The 16,359-nt window shown below is 47.3% G+C and overlaps 1 protein-coding gene across 4 annotated transcripts in view; it reads left to right on the forward strand.

Moving 5' to 3' along the window:
* Positions 1–3,835: 3,835 nt before the first annotated feature.
* INF2 (inverted formin, FH2 and WH2 domain containing) overlaps positions 3,836–16,359 on the forward strand; it is a 38,817-nt gene continuing 26,293 nt past the window's right edge. For 3 of the 4 annotated variants that reach the window (XM_010711978.3, XM_010711976.3, XM_019615907.2), the window contains exon 1: positions 3,837–3,958. The gene's annotated coding sequence lies outside the window, so the exon portion shown is untranslated. Of the gene's footprint in view, positions 3,959–16,359 lie in introns of all 4 variants that reach the window. The other variant, XM_019615908.2, reaches the window with a different exon arrangement.

Here is a 16,359-nt window from a genome sequence, read left to right on the forward strand (position 1 = left end):
TGGAATTGTGTTCTGGAGGCTTTTAGCCTCTCTATAAGCACAATTGAGATGTAATCATTGTTGCTGTGGAAATAAACAAGATGGCAAATAGAGAAAGAAATGCTATCAAGTGGAGATGAGGCAATGGGAGCAGATGAGCCCTTATGGAACAAAGGGCTCTCTCGTTCTCCAAGCATCATGTCTAACAGAATAAAGTATGAGGCAGTGACTGAAAACACCTTAGAAAAATTGACTGTGCTTAGCTACGTTATATAATAGGACATCAGCAAGTCTTTATCTAAATTACACAATCGGAGGCATATCAACCATTCTGTGTTCCCAGCCTTCATAAGTGTTCTTTTTTTTTATCTGCCTCCCATTACAGCATCTGAAAATGTCTGCCTAAATCCTCGTGTTTATATGCACCATTATTGACTTACAAACACTAGATTGCTCCCCAGTGTTCTTTCTTAATCTCCTGTGGCTCGGGAAACATGAAAACACCGAGATTATCGTGTATTTGATATTACAGATAATGTCTTCATCTTCAAGGCTCTAAACCCTCCCATGGCCCCTTCATCAGGAAAATTCAACACTTTGCAACTCAAAACCAGAAAGCACTTCTCTTCTGCGTCCTGACCTTTGCTGTAACCATTGCAAATGGATGGAGTGAAGAGACAAAAAGATCCCAACACTCTCTGTGCAGCACGTACTCTTAACCTCGACCGCTGCTGGAAACAAGTTCTGCTTTAATCCAAGCAGGGACAAACACAAAAACAGCTCTCGTCATGAGACCTTGGGACGACAATTCCTGCAGCTGTGCAGTGATGACGTTCTCAGCACAGCAGATCTCTATTTAAATCCAGCTAATTGCCACAAAGAATGTCTGCAGAAACATTCACTTATTGCAGGCATTCCTGAGCCCTTCTGCAGCCCTGTCTTCATGTCAGGAGCCCTAAATGTTTCTGCGCTCCTCAGGATGGGGCATAACCATAAGTAAAACATAAGGAACTTGATGTGGGTCCCTGAACAGCAGGAAGCAACAGCTCAAGGGAAAAAAAGATCCAAATTTTGATGTAGATAGTGCAAACACAGAGAAGAGAAGACCAATCACTATTGGGCAGTAGTTTACTCTACTGAATTATTTACTTTTTAAGAGCTCAGTCCTGCTGCAGTCATGTTTCTCTTAACCCTTTCAACCTTTTTTGATGTGGCAATGAGCAACAAGGGGCAGCTCTACTATGGGGATGGGAGCATAGTCCACCCCCTACCAAGACCAGATCTTGCCATCAATTTTTGACCTGAGCTGAAGGAGAAAAAATGGCCAGTAGTGGATTAGAAGAGAAAAAGCAGCTCACATTCACAGCAGTTTTGATGCAACCAAAGGGAGACGGTGCACGTGGTAGATTTCAAATGTTTAGGATAAAGTTGGAGTGATAGGGCTAAATGGAAATGCCAATACAGACACATAAAGCACCTTTGCTGCTCACACCCCCTCTAGGCAGCGGTTGAGGAGCCCAAGGTCAGTCTGCTTTTTTGAGGATATGAGATTTCAAGGTGCAAAACACATTGAGATCCACAGTGCCTGCATCCCTTCTGCCACACCACGCCTACATCCAGCCCTGGACACACATGCACAATGTGGCTTTATCCCCACAAAGGAGCATTTTTGTGCTCACTGTTCGCCCCCGTGCTCATATCTGCTGCGGTCACGTTGGTGGAAACAAGGAGCTTTTCCACAGAGTGCTATTTTATCTCCTTGCCTTGTCTTTGCTCTTCACTCCTGCATAATGATAACCACTATGGATGGTTATCATTTATCTGCCACAAGCAAGTTCAAGGGTCGTGATCATCGTCTATTTCATGTCTAGATGAGGAAGCCTAAGTGACAGATGTCAAGCATGAGAGTAAGGATGAGTTAAGCAGCAACACATGGGGAGAGTCAGACTGGATATAAAGAAAAAGTTGTTTATGATAAGGGTGCTGAGGCACTGGCACAGGTTGCCCAAGAGAGGTGGTGGACGTCCATCCCTGGAGACAAACAAGGTCAGGCTGGACAGGGCTCTGAGCACCTGATGGAGCTGTGGGTGTCCTTGCTCATTGCAGGGGAGTTGGACTAGATGAGCTTTAAGGGTCCCTTCCAACTCAAATGATTCTACAATTCTATGAAAGAAAACAAGCTGTCTTCTCGTCTTTTATATAAGGTATAAGGGTATGAAGAGATGGTTTCCTGCACACAGCACTGAAGCTTCCCTGCTGCCCCATGGTTGTAAGGACACAGCTGATAAACAGAGTAAATGATCCACCGCCCAGCACATGCAGACACTGGGTAGGAAACCAGCCTCCAACCTGATACTGAAAATGCCCAAAGTGGTCTCATGCAGCCAGCAAAAGGAGGAGAAAGACCCATGGGTCCCACCACAATGTGAGCAAGGCATTCTGCCTGTTCCCCGTGCAGCCAGCCCCAGCTGCGTGCCAGGGCAGCTCCAAGAGGAAAAAGGCAGAGCAGAAGAAAAATGGGTTCAACTATGAAAGATCTGTGGTGCCTATTTTTCTTCGTACACCGAAGCAGCAAAAACATACAGAAGAGCGATGTTGGCTAAGGCAAAGAGAACAGAAGCAGCAAAAGATAATCAGTATTTTCTAAACAAAAAATAGCTCTTTTAAAATCAGGATAAATCCTCAGAGAAAGATTCCAGGGGACACATCCATTTTTTTCTGCAATGCGGATTTGTAAAACAAATTATGTGCCTGTCTGAGTATCACATAAGATACTGCTTGGAAACATTTAAGTAGAATAACTGACGAGCTGTGTGTGCTAACTGCCATCCTCAATAGATGCAGCCTTCTCCCATTTCTCTCCTCTCTCGCTAGAAACAAAGCAGCATTTATGAGCAAAGAGTAAAATCTTTGGTGTCATTTTCCAATTTGAAGACTCCAAAGTGCTCATCACTGTGTTCTTCCCCTGAAACTATCCTCCAGCCTCCTGTAATTTTACTCAGCAGACTGAGGCTCGGCACTCACCAGCTTGCAGCAGCTCTCTGCAGCACACTGATCAGGATTTTCATGTCAGCTCTCCCTCTCTTCCCATCCATGATTTTTCCTGCTGGATTTCTGGCTGGCTGGCAAAGCCATCACCACATGGCTGCCCCAAACCAGCACAGAGACAATATGGGAGGCAGCATCCTGACCCACAAAGGGAAAGGATCTTTGCCACCAAACTCTCCCTACTTGGCTGATAACATGTAGGCTTAGCTCCAGCGTTACGCTGCTCATCTGTAGAGCTGAAGCAAAGGCTGAGGGAGCTGGGGCTGTACAGCCCCAGAAGAAGAGAGGGCTCCATGAAGACCTGAGAGCAGCATTTCAGTATCTAAAGGGGGGCTGTAAGAAAGAAGGCGACAGACTCTTCAGCAGGATCTGTTGAGATGGAACAAGGGAGGAAGGTTTCTAACTTTAAGAGAGAGATTTAGACTGGATATAGGGAAAAAGTTTTTTTACAGTAAGGGTGGTGAGGCAGGTTGCCCAGAGAGGTGGTGGATGCCCCAGTCCCTGGAGACACCCAAGCCAGACTGGATGAGGCCCTGGGCAGCCTGAGCAGGTGGGGGGCAAACAGTCCATGGAAAGGGGTTGGGGCTGGGTGGGCTTTAAGGCCTCTTCCAACCCAAATCATTCTATAATTCCATGATTCTCAACGCAAAGCCACCCCTTTACTCTTTCTACAACCGTAGCAAGGAAGCAGCCCAGCAGCACATACTGGCACGCACGCTCGCTGCCCGAGGTCCCGGCCGTGAGCAGGGCCAGGATGGAGGGGCTCAGCCGGACCCTCCCTCATCGCCCCGCCTCCGCCCCGCCTCTTAACCGGGCGCGGCCGCCGCGGCGGGCGGATGGGCAGAGCCCGGTGGGTTCGTGTTCTGGCGGAGGTTGGCTGTCCGCTGCAGGCTGCGCGACCGCCGCCCCGCGTCTGCAGGAGACCGCCGCGGTAAGAGCATCGGGACCGGGGGGGGGAGTGCTCGGTGGGAGCCAGTGGGAGAAGTTGAGCTGTAATTCCTCTCCGTGTGTCGCAGCCCGGTCGGGAGTCCTCTCCCAGAGCCAGACAGGCTGTGAGCAAGGCGGTGTGAGGGGAAAGCCCTCCGTGCCCAGTCGGAGGCATCGCTCGACCGCTGGGGAGCTGCAGGTGCGATGGCTCTGCTCGGAGATGGGACGCGGGTGCCCCGTGCCATGTACCGCCGTGATGGAGCGGGGAGGTGGCGGCACGGGCCGTTCGCAGTGCTGCGGTGGGTTGGTCTGGATTGCAGCAGGTAGGAGGTGAGGTCCGCTCGGGCTGCGGATAGCCGCTGTCTGCCCCGGGTTTTGGCTTTTATTTTGAAGCATTCTTCGGATTTTGGGCAGGGTTTCCCAAGTCCTGCCCGGCTCTACATACTTCCCTCGTTCCACGTCCTCCCTTTTGCTCAACAGCTCTCCGCTGATGAAGTGTTTTCTTGCAACATCAGCACCGGGAACTAAATTCCGGAGGCTGGGGGTGGAGGAGGCGTGCTGGGGTACTCCGATCTGCGAGAAGTACCCCAAAATCGTGCCCACGGTGCTGCGAGCTGTGCATCAGCCTTCTGGGGCTGGGAATTGCTTCGAGCATACATTGCAGGCTGTGCTACTCCCCCGCCTGTCTGTGGGGGAACTTCTAACTGAAGTAGGTTATAAAGAAAAGTTGGAGTCAGCCGAGTTGCAGTAAGGTCGCACTCATCCTACGGAGCACAGCCTAAGCTCCCTGGTTGCTAATCTCATTTTCTCTTCCATCCACATGAGTTTGGTTTTCCACTACGCAGCTGCCAAAGTTGAGGTGGCGTCAGGGAGCTGCAGGCAGCTGAGAGCTTGGGTAATGCCTTTTGGTACTGTTGTAAGTGAATAATCCCCCTCCAGGCTGCTGTCCAAGAATTTTGCTTCAAAAAATGCGAGCTCTGTACAAGAGCCATTGTGTAACAGATCGCCTGAATGTGGGACAGGAAGGGACCTGGCAGGTCAGCAAATTGAGCACCAAATGATATTATGCCTTATTGCACACCGCTGTGATTCGTTTCTCCCCGCTCTCCTGGGAAGGGTACGTTTCAGAACTTTGCTGAACAGATAACATAGTATTTCTTCCAATATGTTTCTTTGTCTCGCTTTATAATGACACTGTGATTATTCAATTCTCCTTATTGTGCTCTTTTCCTTTCTTATCAGTATAGAAATTGTTGCTTGCTTTGCGTTGTACAGTGGCAGACAAGCTGGGACTTGCTGTCTGCTCCCATAAAGCAGGCTTCAGCTGCTGCAGGTCCCCAGCAGCCCCATGCTGTGTGTCTGGCTTCTGAAAGGATGTGAGTGAGTTGCAGGGTGAGTCGGGTACCGCTTGTGCCATGACTCCTAATCTGGAGATAGATCCCTCTCCAGTAGGCGTTGCAATAAACCTCCTCCTTGGGCTCTTTCGATCCTGAAATGGGAAGCTGAGATTGCCATTCCCAGGTGTCCCCCTGTCCTGTGTGTTCTGCACGCAGATCTTTTACTCCAGCCCTCCTATCAATCCAACTTTTATAGCATATCCCCATGCTCTGCACTGCTGCACTCTCCTCCCGGCTCTCTCCTGCTTTCCTGCTTCTTCCCATGACAGTGCTGTAAAGGAAGGTAGGACAGGGTCTTCCCCACTTTCAGTGGTGACCCCACCACTGCTTCCTTTCACATGAGTGGCTGTCTGTTCCCTGTAGGTATGTACTCTACTTATTGCAATTGTTCATCTTCCGTGGCTTGGCTCCCAGCTTTGCTGCAAGCTGTGCAGCAGGTGGCTGTGCTTCAGAGGTGTTGGAAACTGAACCCTACCCCTTCCTTGTGTGCCAGCTACACATGACAGATTTCTCAGAGTGACCATGTAGAAAATTTTTCTTATCAAAGAAAACTCAGTTGCATTTTGTCCCTCTTTCCCCACCATTTACTTCCATATCTCCAATTATATACTTTCTCTGCAACAATTATTCTGCTGATGAGGGTTTTTTAATTCATCATTGCACCGTGACCTGCCATGAGATGGAATTAGCTGGGCAGGGGATAGCAATGCAGTGCAATAGGTTAGGCAGCAAACATAGAGTCACTAAGGTTGGAAAAGGCCTCCAAAATCATCTAGTCCAACTGCCAACCCATCACCACCATGCCCACTAATCTGTCTCATAGAGCTGGAGCAAGTCATGCAACTTCAGACAGTCTCAGGGCTTGTATCTGAGCTCAAGTTGAGCTCCCAGTTAAATCCTTGCCCTTACTATTTGCAGTAAGATCTATCAATAATGATTCAGTGGAAGTAGCACCCGCTGAATCAACACAGTTAACTTATAGGATCGCCCAGCGGCGCCGAGCAAATCCAGCTCCACGCAGTGCAAAATGCCACAGTGGGCAGATGCAAACAAGCCCATCATAAAGAGATATCTGCATTCCATTTGCTAACACTGTAACATTGTGTGCACTGTTTTCTTTAACAAGGTGAAAATGGGCTAAATGTTGTGCAGTAGCTCGGTGCAGCCTTGCAGCCCGATGCCCCTTGTGCAGGAGGAAGGCTCCCCAAAATACTCATTGCCTCAGGATGAGTGTGACTAGGTGCTTCTGACCTAATCCATTCTATCCTTCTGTACTATCTGCCCAACTCAAGATTATTGCAATGTTTCTCAGCACTGCACCTTCAACAAAGCAAGCGGGCAATTCCCTGTTTCATTGTATTGAGAGCTCTTGGGTCCCAGGCTGGCAACCAAGATGCTAAGACCGAACTGGGAGACGGAAGAAAATGAGGTTAGGTTGTGAGCCTTGGCTTTGTCCTTCTTCCAGCAGGTGGCACCTTGTTGGTAGGGCTGTTGTGAGCTTAGCTGTGGGTCTTGTCACAGCATTCCCATTCCAGCTGTGGAGGAGCAATGAAAGGAAGGGAACAAAAAGCAGCATGGGAACACTTTGCAAAAAGGGGGCACTGCATTTGTGTGAGGAAGGTTCCTAGTCAAGGCTGCGTATCGCCTGGCTCTCTGTTCCTAGGAAAAAAATAACCATTGAGCAACAGACAAGCCTTGTCATTGCTACCAGATGTCATTGGTGGTAGACAAGGAGCCGATTTTGTGGAACTGAATGTAGAAACAAATAGGGTGTGTGGAATTCATGAGCTACTGAGTCATCGCCTGTGGTGTGCAGGAGTGGCTGCAGTTAGAAGGAATTGTACAATGTGGCAGGTTTGCTGCTGTTTTGTATCCTTTCTGATCTGCAGAGAGCTTTGAGAGAGGGTCTGTGTTTAACAGGTTAGTGATTTTTCTATTTGATGTAACCAACGGTGTTCAGCTATTTCTGGTAGTTTGATACCTGCGCTGACATTTCACAGTGCTGGAAAAACTGAAGCTACAAATCGACGAGAATCTTAAGCAAGCAATGTGTTTGCAGAAAGCTCTGTAGCATTTTGTGGTGTATTGCTCTGGGAAACCTGCTGAGCTGATAAAGGGCCGCGGGCAAAGCCAGCAGGACTGGGATTCAGTGGGTGACACTTGGGCTCCAGGATTGAGGCACTCAATGGACTCCAGGGTGTTTTAAGCACCCAGAAAGTAGCAGCTCATTTTCGAGGGGTCCTTGAGCCAGTACTGTGTCCAATAAAAAAATAAAGGCAAGTGCAGAGCTGACAGATCTTGGTGAGGTGACACAATCAACTTGGTATGGGTATAGTGGGTGTCACCAGGTGGTGCTATTTAGCATTGACTTCCCGTTTATTCTTCTTACCATGACTATTATTTTGACTCATCTGAGTGTTATGTGGTATTAATTTGGGAAAATGCTTAAAGGCCAGTAAACCACTTGTTCTTTGCAGTGCTGCTCCATTGGAGCCTGTTGTACAGGTGTCCTTGGTCAGTCCTCTGTGCTAGGAGGACCTTCCCAAAAGGGACTCAAGAGAAACTCCAGCTGACAGGTTGTGTAGCTGCTTAGAGCACACGCAGCTTCAGTGACACTCACTTCTCCCCCATCCAAAGCCTTCTGTTGCCTTCAAGCTAATGGTGAATGCAGAAGTGGAGAGGGGACACCGCTGATGGCCAGAATAGGACTGCGTGGGTCTCCGTGCTTCCAGCTGGGAGAGCTGAGTCATTTTAATGAGAGAGGAGAGCTGGGGAACTTGAGCTGTACTGGGATAGCTCCAGGAAAGTGTGGGAAAGGAGGTACCCTGACACTATAAAAACCTAAATTTAGTTCTCGTTTAAATGGAAAATGTTTATGATTTTACCCTGGCGTGGATCAAGCACAGCAGGAGCCATGGGATCTGCTCCTGTCCAGCCCTGGGAGCAGCAGGACATGGCCGTGGATGCAGCATCAGCCCCATTCCCCCTGCTTGAGGCAACGGAAGAGGATGGCATCAATTCTGTTTACCTATTTATTTTCAGTTTGGCTTTGTTTCTGTTGACGCAGCTAAGGAATAACTTGGTTACTCTCTGCTCTGGCAGTTAAATCACATTATTTTCAATAAGGCAGCTATCTCCACACTGCTTCTGTTGTGCTGGTTTCTTCTATCTGGAATCTATCTGCTTCTCATTGTCCTGCTTTAGCGCTCAGCCATCGCAGCGCATGCTCTGAAAGCAGTGAGTGAAGCTTTGGCGTGAGGTCCTGATGGAAGCTCCAGGTAGTAACACAAGTCCTTGCCACTTAGATATTTATAAGCATTGACAAGATCCCCTCTCTGTCTTCTCTTTTCCAGGCTGAACAACCCCAGGGCTCTGAGCTTTTTCTCATACTGGAGAGGTTCCAGGCCCAAGTAATCTTAATAACCTTCTGCTGGACTCTCTCCAGCAGTTCCTTGTCTTTCTTGTACTGGGGAGCCCAGAATTGCACACAGTACTCCAGATGTGTCCCAACCAGAGCAAAGAGTCAGGAGAATCTCCCTCACCCTGTTGGCTATGCTCTATTTGATGTACCCCAGGGTGCCAATCTCCTTCGTGTGCTTCTAGCTCAAGAAGAGTTGATTCAATTTCCGAAGCAGATTAATTATTTCTGCTATTTAAAAGAAAAGAAATTCTTTAGAGTAGTCAGCTTAACACCACGTGCAGAGTGTTGTAAAGAAAAGCATTCCTAGCCCAAGTAAAAAGGTCTGCGTGGAATAAGTGAGTGTGGGTTGAAGTATTTACCTGCAGTGGGCCCTGTAATTTGTGAAGTGCCTGTGAGCATGTCTCGCTCCTGTCTTACATGACAAACAGTGCAAACTTGAGCCTGCCATGGAGGTGAGCCTGGGAGCAAATGTTTTTATTCGCTGATGGACATTAATGACTTGTTTCCCTTCTGCTTTGCATCACAGTGATGTGGCACTGGTTGAGCTGCACTGCCGCTTCCTCAGATGGCTGCTCCCCAGCCTGCTTGGCTCCATGTGCTGTTTATGCACTGATGCACTGTAGCTCCAAATTTCAGAACAAGCTGTCCAATATTCATGAGTTATTTTGTGTTTTTTCCAGTTCCTGAGGTTTCTTTTAGAAGCCTGGGGATAAATTCTGGGTTTTGCTATTTCCACTACTGGGAGTGCACTGAACTCACACAGCTATTCTCAAGCCCTAAACATGGCCCCTGTTTAGCTGGGAGCACAGCAGACTGTGGCAATAGTGAATTGATTTACAAGCCTGCAATTCTCAAATTTCCATTCTGGTAACACCTGTAAGCAAATGTGAGAGCAAGCCTTGTAGAGATTAATTGCATATAAAATGATATTCTAACATTTGTTATGTATTTATCTATTAGAAAGAGTGGTGATGCAGTGGCACAGCTGCCCAGGGAGGTGGGGGAGTCACTGTCCATGGAAGTGTTGTAGAAGTGTGGAGATGTGGCACTGAGGGATGTGGTCAGTGGGCATGGTGAGGAATAGCTGGGGTTGGACTGGGTGATCTTATTGATCTTTTTCAACTATAATGATTCTGTAATTTCTTTTTGAAGGAAAAAAAAAAAAGCAACGGTATCAACACCTTGTTGCTAAAGTGTTTTAAATGATTTCATAAGAAACACTGAAAGAGATCATAGAATATCCCAACTTGGAAGGGACCCATAAGGACCATTGATGAAAGTGTTAATAGAAGATACCCTACATTTATGTTACACCTGGTCATGTTATTGTGTTAAAATATATAACGGGACCATTTTGTCCCCAGCAAGAGAATATTTCACCATAAACCTCGAGGTGGTTGGAGCATGTTAAAATCCCTTCACATTAATTACAGGAATGTGGCTTAGAACTGGAATAAGAGCTTTTAGAAGGGATACCTTTAATTCCTCTTAAAACAGCGCAATAAGGGGTTAAGCCACTCAGTACACTAGGATTACTGCTTATAAAAGAGACGTCAAACTTTTTCACGTAGCAGTGGAGAAAATAGTCTGAAGGGATGTTTGGAGTGATTAGCTTTGAAATAATGCTAAGCCAGTCTTCTGTTCTATTCACAAATTTGTTTCAAATGCTTAAGTTTTGGAATTAGCACCAGGGCATGTTTTCTGGTTGCTCTTAGTAACATCCATAGCCATATGGCTCCCAGGCAGGTACCTGGGGCCAACCTCCCTCCTTAATGTGTGTGGTGTGTGCCTCACTGTGCCGTTAGAAATCCTGGCTGAGATCAGCCTTATCGAAACAAAAGCACTCAGGATGTTTGCTCTTGGGCTGATGGCTCACTGCAATGCCAGCCACATGGACCGTGAGCTGTTCAAATGGAAAAGCCAGTCTCCATAGGAAGGAGTCACGTTTGCAATCTGTTGGGAACAGCTGGAAAAACGCAGCCTCCTTAAGGACCCTTCTGGTGTCCCCATAGCTTTTTTTTTTTTAGTGGATGTCCTCAGACCTTGACATGGATCCAAGCAGCTCTTTGGCTCAGAAGTGCATGCAACCTCCTGCAGAGCTCTTCCCTTCCTTCTCATGCACTGCAATGCATGTATGCAAGATAAAGTAGCTGAAGATGTAGCCAGTGTGAGCACATGCATCCTTTAGAGATCCATGCATGGGTCTGTGCCATTTGCTCTGGGTAAAACTGCTGATGCGGGGTTCATTTTCGTTTGTTTGTTTGTTTGTTTGTTTGCAGAAAATGTGGTCATCTCCTGCTCAGTGAAGCTGAGTGGAGTTCATGGTGCTTCCCCAGCTGAAAGCACCATCCCCAAAACAGGATGTGTGTTGTTACAGGAACTTCCTAGAAGAACTGTGGACTGAATGTTTTTGACATTTAAAATAGATCTACCCTATTAGATACCATGTTCCAGGAAATATGCACGTGCTGGCAGCAGAATGGTCCTTTATTTTCATTATCTGAAGTATCCATCAGATAGATACTTACTTCAAAAGGTTCCTTTTTTTTTTTTTTTTTCCACTTTACCATCAATTTCAGCAAATGTATTTCGCAGAAAGGCAGCCAGAGGTCAGTGTCTCGATGGCTGGAGGTAAAATCTGTTCAATCTCTGAGGAGTGAATTCAGCCAGCAGAAGAGAGAGCAGCTCCCTGTGAGAGTGCTGAGATGTCCTCCCCAACATCTGCCCCCACAGCTCCTCTGGACCTGCCTGTCCCTGGCAGAGGATCACCTGGATAGGTGCTGATATCAAATTATCTGCATTTCTTACTGGCACCTTCATTTTCCCCCAGAGACCTCACAAGCACATGCCCATTCACCTGCCTTTGCTGTGGCACCCAACAAGTGGTCGCAGAGAGCTGCTCCCCATTGTCAGATCAGGGGATCAGTGCTGGGGGCTTGCAGAAGGCCTGCAGTTCTGGGGCTGCTTTTCTGTTTTTGTAGTCTGATTTCATTGCTTCTGCTCTTTGTTATTATTATTGTTCTTCCTTGTTTCTTTTTTTTTTTTTTAACATGGGAGTGAGTGCAGACTTTCAGAGAACAAATATTTCTGGCATATCTTGCAGGTCCAGAGTTCAGATGAAACCTGATGGCAGCTGATAACCCTTTAAATTCCTTTCCTTGGCTGCCAGAACAGGACTTTGTAACACCAGTGAGCCTTTCCTGAAGGATTTTTTGTCTTTTGATTCTTCTCTGCAGCCCTGCTATGCATCCATCTCCCCCCAGCAACCGGGGCAGTGACTGATCAAAGGGCTGGGAACTCCATCTCAGGAGTGCACAGTAAAGTGAAACTCATGTGCTGATGTAAAATCCACCACAGAGGAATGTTTATCTTGGACTGTAATGCTTCCTACAGCAGGACAGAGAACTGTGCTAAGTCATTTCCTCAGCATTGAATTGTTACGGCGAAACTGCCTTAGTTAGAGCTAAGGCTTCCCTTAAAGCAAGGATGTGAGCCTAGGGACAGGCAGATCGGTGTATTCCAGGGATAGGTTGGATGGGGCCTTGGGCAGCTTGATCTGGTGCCTGACTTAGTGGATGGCAGCCTGCCTACGGCAAGGGGCTGGAACTAGTGGTCTTTGAGGTCCTGTCCAACCCAAACCACCCTGAGATTCATTTCTGATGCAGCCAGAACTGGTGCAGCAGTGCTCCTGGACACAAGCACTGAGTTTCTTCATTAGAGCAAGGAATTTCATCCTGTGGGTGATTTATTCTGGTTGGAGGCCCCGTGGAGGGAGAGAAAACAGTATTTGAAGTGTAATGGCTGCCACGAGCCAGGCATCAGGCTGCTGCCTACATAGGCCATGCTGAAATATTCACAACTCAATAACAGCCAGCTCTCAGTGAGCACCTCCCAAGAGGGTGAATGCAGCCATTTTATAGCTCAGTGAAAACCCGACCAGAAGCACAGCAGAAAGAGTTTTCTATTAAAATGAGTTATTAAAATCCTCAGAGCTCTGGCCAAGCTGAGGCATAGAGATGTAGGAGAGCTCAGAACAAACAGCATTCCTAAAGCCACAACCCTGACATGGAATGATGTCTGCTGGGTGGGCAGCTCCAGAGGAGGCATCACCCCTGAGTTATGCACCTCCAACACCTTGCTGACTTTGCAGTGCTATGGGACCCAATGCCACAAAGCCATGCAGCCAACAAGGGTGGAGACAAAGATGGCTCTCTGTCTATCCCCACCCTGGCCAACTCCATCCCACCTTGGCCAATTTTCTTCTTCTTTTCTGGTTTTATATATATATACATATTCTCTTTTGTTTCACCCTTTGCCAGATCATTTTCCTGCTGAGTCACCCCATGTCTTTTGTTTAGAGCCCAGAGACTGTGCACAGATCCCCTTCCCCAGCACAGAGTGAATGAAGGGGGTGACAAACGACATGCAAATGCCTTTCCTGAAGGCTACAGGAAAATTATTTGCTTGCACCATTTGGTAGACTGATATTTACATATTATTAAACGCCAACATCCTGTTGAACTTTTTTGCAGTGTGTGATTTGCAGACAGTCGCTAGTTTGGGGATTTAGACCTTAATGACTGAGGGCTGCTTGGCAGAGGAGAACACGAGCTGGATTGGGAAGTGCAGGCTCACAGGGCTGTTTGGAGAGGATCCTTTTAGGTGAGAGAAACTGGAGAATAATTTGGCTTGAACTCCAAGGTAGGAATTCATTTTTCTGTCCTCTTGGCTTCCTGTGGAGGTGTTTAAAAGGAGAGGAAAAAAAAAAAAAGCAATTGCAGAAGGTTTTTGGCTCTTGTAGTATCTGTTTGGTTGACAGCTTCCCGCTGTGAGCAAACCGTGAGAATCTTAGAAAGTTATGACTGCGCTTTGCATGTTGCTGGGTAACAGTTTCTGCCTCTCATGTGGCCACCAAATCATCCTCATAAATTGCATCCTAAAATGCCAAACGGCGCTGCCACTGCTGGGACAGGAGCTGTGGTGGCTCCAGACATGCCATAGAGCCCAGCAGGGTTTCCTTGGGACCTGGAAAGGAGTCAGGATGCCGTGAGGAAGCCCTGGTGATGGGATACAGCATTATGCTGTGGGTTGTGATCAGCACAGGTGGGAGTGCGTCCCCTGTGTGCATGGGATGGGTGCTGGCTGCCATGTGGCATCACTGACCCAAAACCTGCGGTAGCAGGTGAGGATTCTGCAGGGCTCTCATCTGCCAGGGAAAGCTTTTAAAATTGGTTTGGTTGACAGGGGAGGATCAGGTGTTGATTCTGGCTGTGTTTCCTCAGTAGCAGCGGCCATTTCTGACTGTTGCACTGATTTCTTTTAAACCTGGCTTGCCAGGATAAGGGATATAGGTTACTGAGCATCTTCAGACCGTGTTACTGTTGTAACTCTTTCTAAGCCCATTTAAATCTAAGCTAGAGCAAGCTTTAAATATAAATATATATAAACATAAATAAGACTTTCAATGTCTCTGAAGATACTATCACAAACATCCTTGAGCATCTTACTCCAGTGTGATTTGTGCATGGTTCCTGCAGCAGATTAATGATTTATTTACTTGTTTGTTTGCTGGGGAGGAAGCAGGCATGGGCGATTATTTTTTACTAGTGTTGTTAATCCTGGCTTAACTCCATCACTGCCAATCCATTCTGAGTGGACACAGTAACCACTTGTTTCTGCAAGCTGTCATGTGATACTGTAGCTTATATCAGGCCAGGAGAAAGAATGATAGAATCGTTTGAGTTGGAAGGAACCCTTAACGGTCATCTAGTCCAACTCCCCTGCAATCAACAGGGACACCTACATCTCAGTCAGGTGCTCAGAGCCCCCTCCAGCCTGACCTAGAGTGCCTCCAAGGACAGGGCATCCACCACCTCTGTTGTGCAGATCTTGCTTCTGGCTGGCACGACTCACTTTCCCACCAGATTCTTAACATGAGCTCCCCTTGTTCCTACTGACAGCAGTGGGACCTCTCCAGGGGTCAAACTGTGCCTAAAATAGAGCTGCCCCCCTCTTTCAGCATGTGGGAGGATGATTTCATTAGTTGGTGGGCACCGAGCTGCTCAGACACCGCCCAGGAAAACACAATAATGCAAATGAAAGCAGGAGGAAGAACAAACCCATCAGGCTTTCTGAAGTGTTTTTGGAAAGTGCAGAGCTGGTATGTTGTTTCTTTTACTGACTGAGTAGACTGACATGTTGCAAAATACAAAGGCTCTGCATATTCCCAGCAGTGGAGTGAAAACTGGAACTACCCAGAAGCAAAACCTATCATTAGCAGGCAGCCAAGCACAGCAGCTTCTCCAGCACCAGGAACAGGCACAGAAGGGAAGGAGGGCAGCCCCGAAAGAGCTTTTCTTATGGCCAAGGGTGTGCAGCAGTCTCACTGAGAGAAGTAAAGAGCTGTGATTTAATGAAGGCAGTGCATGAAGTCTGCCCTCCTCAAAGGGCATTCTCATCCCAATAGCATCTCTTTGTCGAGCAGTATGGGCATTGGGTCTGCCCCCAAAAAATGAATGATTCTGAACCTGTTACTTTTCTCACTTTCCTTCCCACCCAGTCCTATCAAGCTGTCCTGAAAAATCGTCCTTTTCTTGTCCTCCCGGGTCCTTGCTGTGATCTATGGCATCCTGGAGGCGTGTAATAATCACAACTGAAATCTGTGCTGTGCACTCTGTTCTCTCCAGCAACCGAGGGTGGAGAAAGTATCGACGCCCTGATTTATCCCCTACAGATGTCATCTCCCTAGGAGCTGGCTTTTACTTGGAGGAAAGAGGGGCACACAGTACTGCAGAAAAGCATGAGATTCAGAAGGAAAGGAAGAAGAATGTTTAAAGGACCAGGCTGAATGGGTGTGGGGAGCATCATGGCTTTGCAAACCCAATGATCTAAGCAGTTAGCATCATGAACCAATGTTTCTGTTGCCAATGTTTTCCGTTTCTTGTTGAGCGTTTCATTTATGATGACTCTCCTCAAATTTGACTGCTCAGGAGTACTTTTGCATTCAGACTTCTGCAGATGTCATTCCCCACCACCAGGTCTAGCCCAGCTCCAAAGATGAGAAGCAAGATCAGCAGGGTGCTGTGTTTATCCCAGTGTGAGCTGTGGGTGTCCCAGTGCAGGGAGTAGGGATGGCACCAGGACATGTCTGAGGGAGCAGCACCCATGCTGTGCTGAGAGTGCAGATGTGGGCACTGTGCTGCCAGCCAGAACTTGGGGACATCGCTTCCACCACTGCACTGCAATCCATTTTAATCTCATATCTGTCTCCACTACACAGCCATCATTTACCTGCTGGTAAGTTCCTGTGGTCAGAGATGAAAGGTGAAGCCAGCAGCCCTCTGAAGATGGAGCTGTGTGCAGCTTCACAATACTGTGCTTCATGGAAAAGAGGGGAAAATGCTGCATTCATAATATATCACTCATATTCCTGTTTGTAAACAGATTTATCACACCATCTGCAGAATGGTGCTGCAGACTCCATATTTATTTTCTTTCCATTTATATAGCACAGCTCCATTTATATAGCACAGCTCCTACTTAATTTCATTTTTACAGTTATATACATTAGCAGTCTCTTTTTTTTTT

The sequence above is a fragment of the Meleagris gallopavo genome, chromosome 5, assembly GCF_000146605.3.
Source record: "Meleagris gallopavo isolate NT-WF06-2002-E0010 breed Aviagen turkey brand Nicholas breeding stock chromosome 5, Turkey_5.1, whole genome shotgun sequence".
Lineage (NCBI taxonomy): Eukaryota > Metazoa > Chordata > Aves > Galliformes > Phasianidae > Meleagris > Meleagris gallopavo.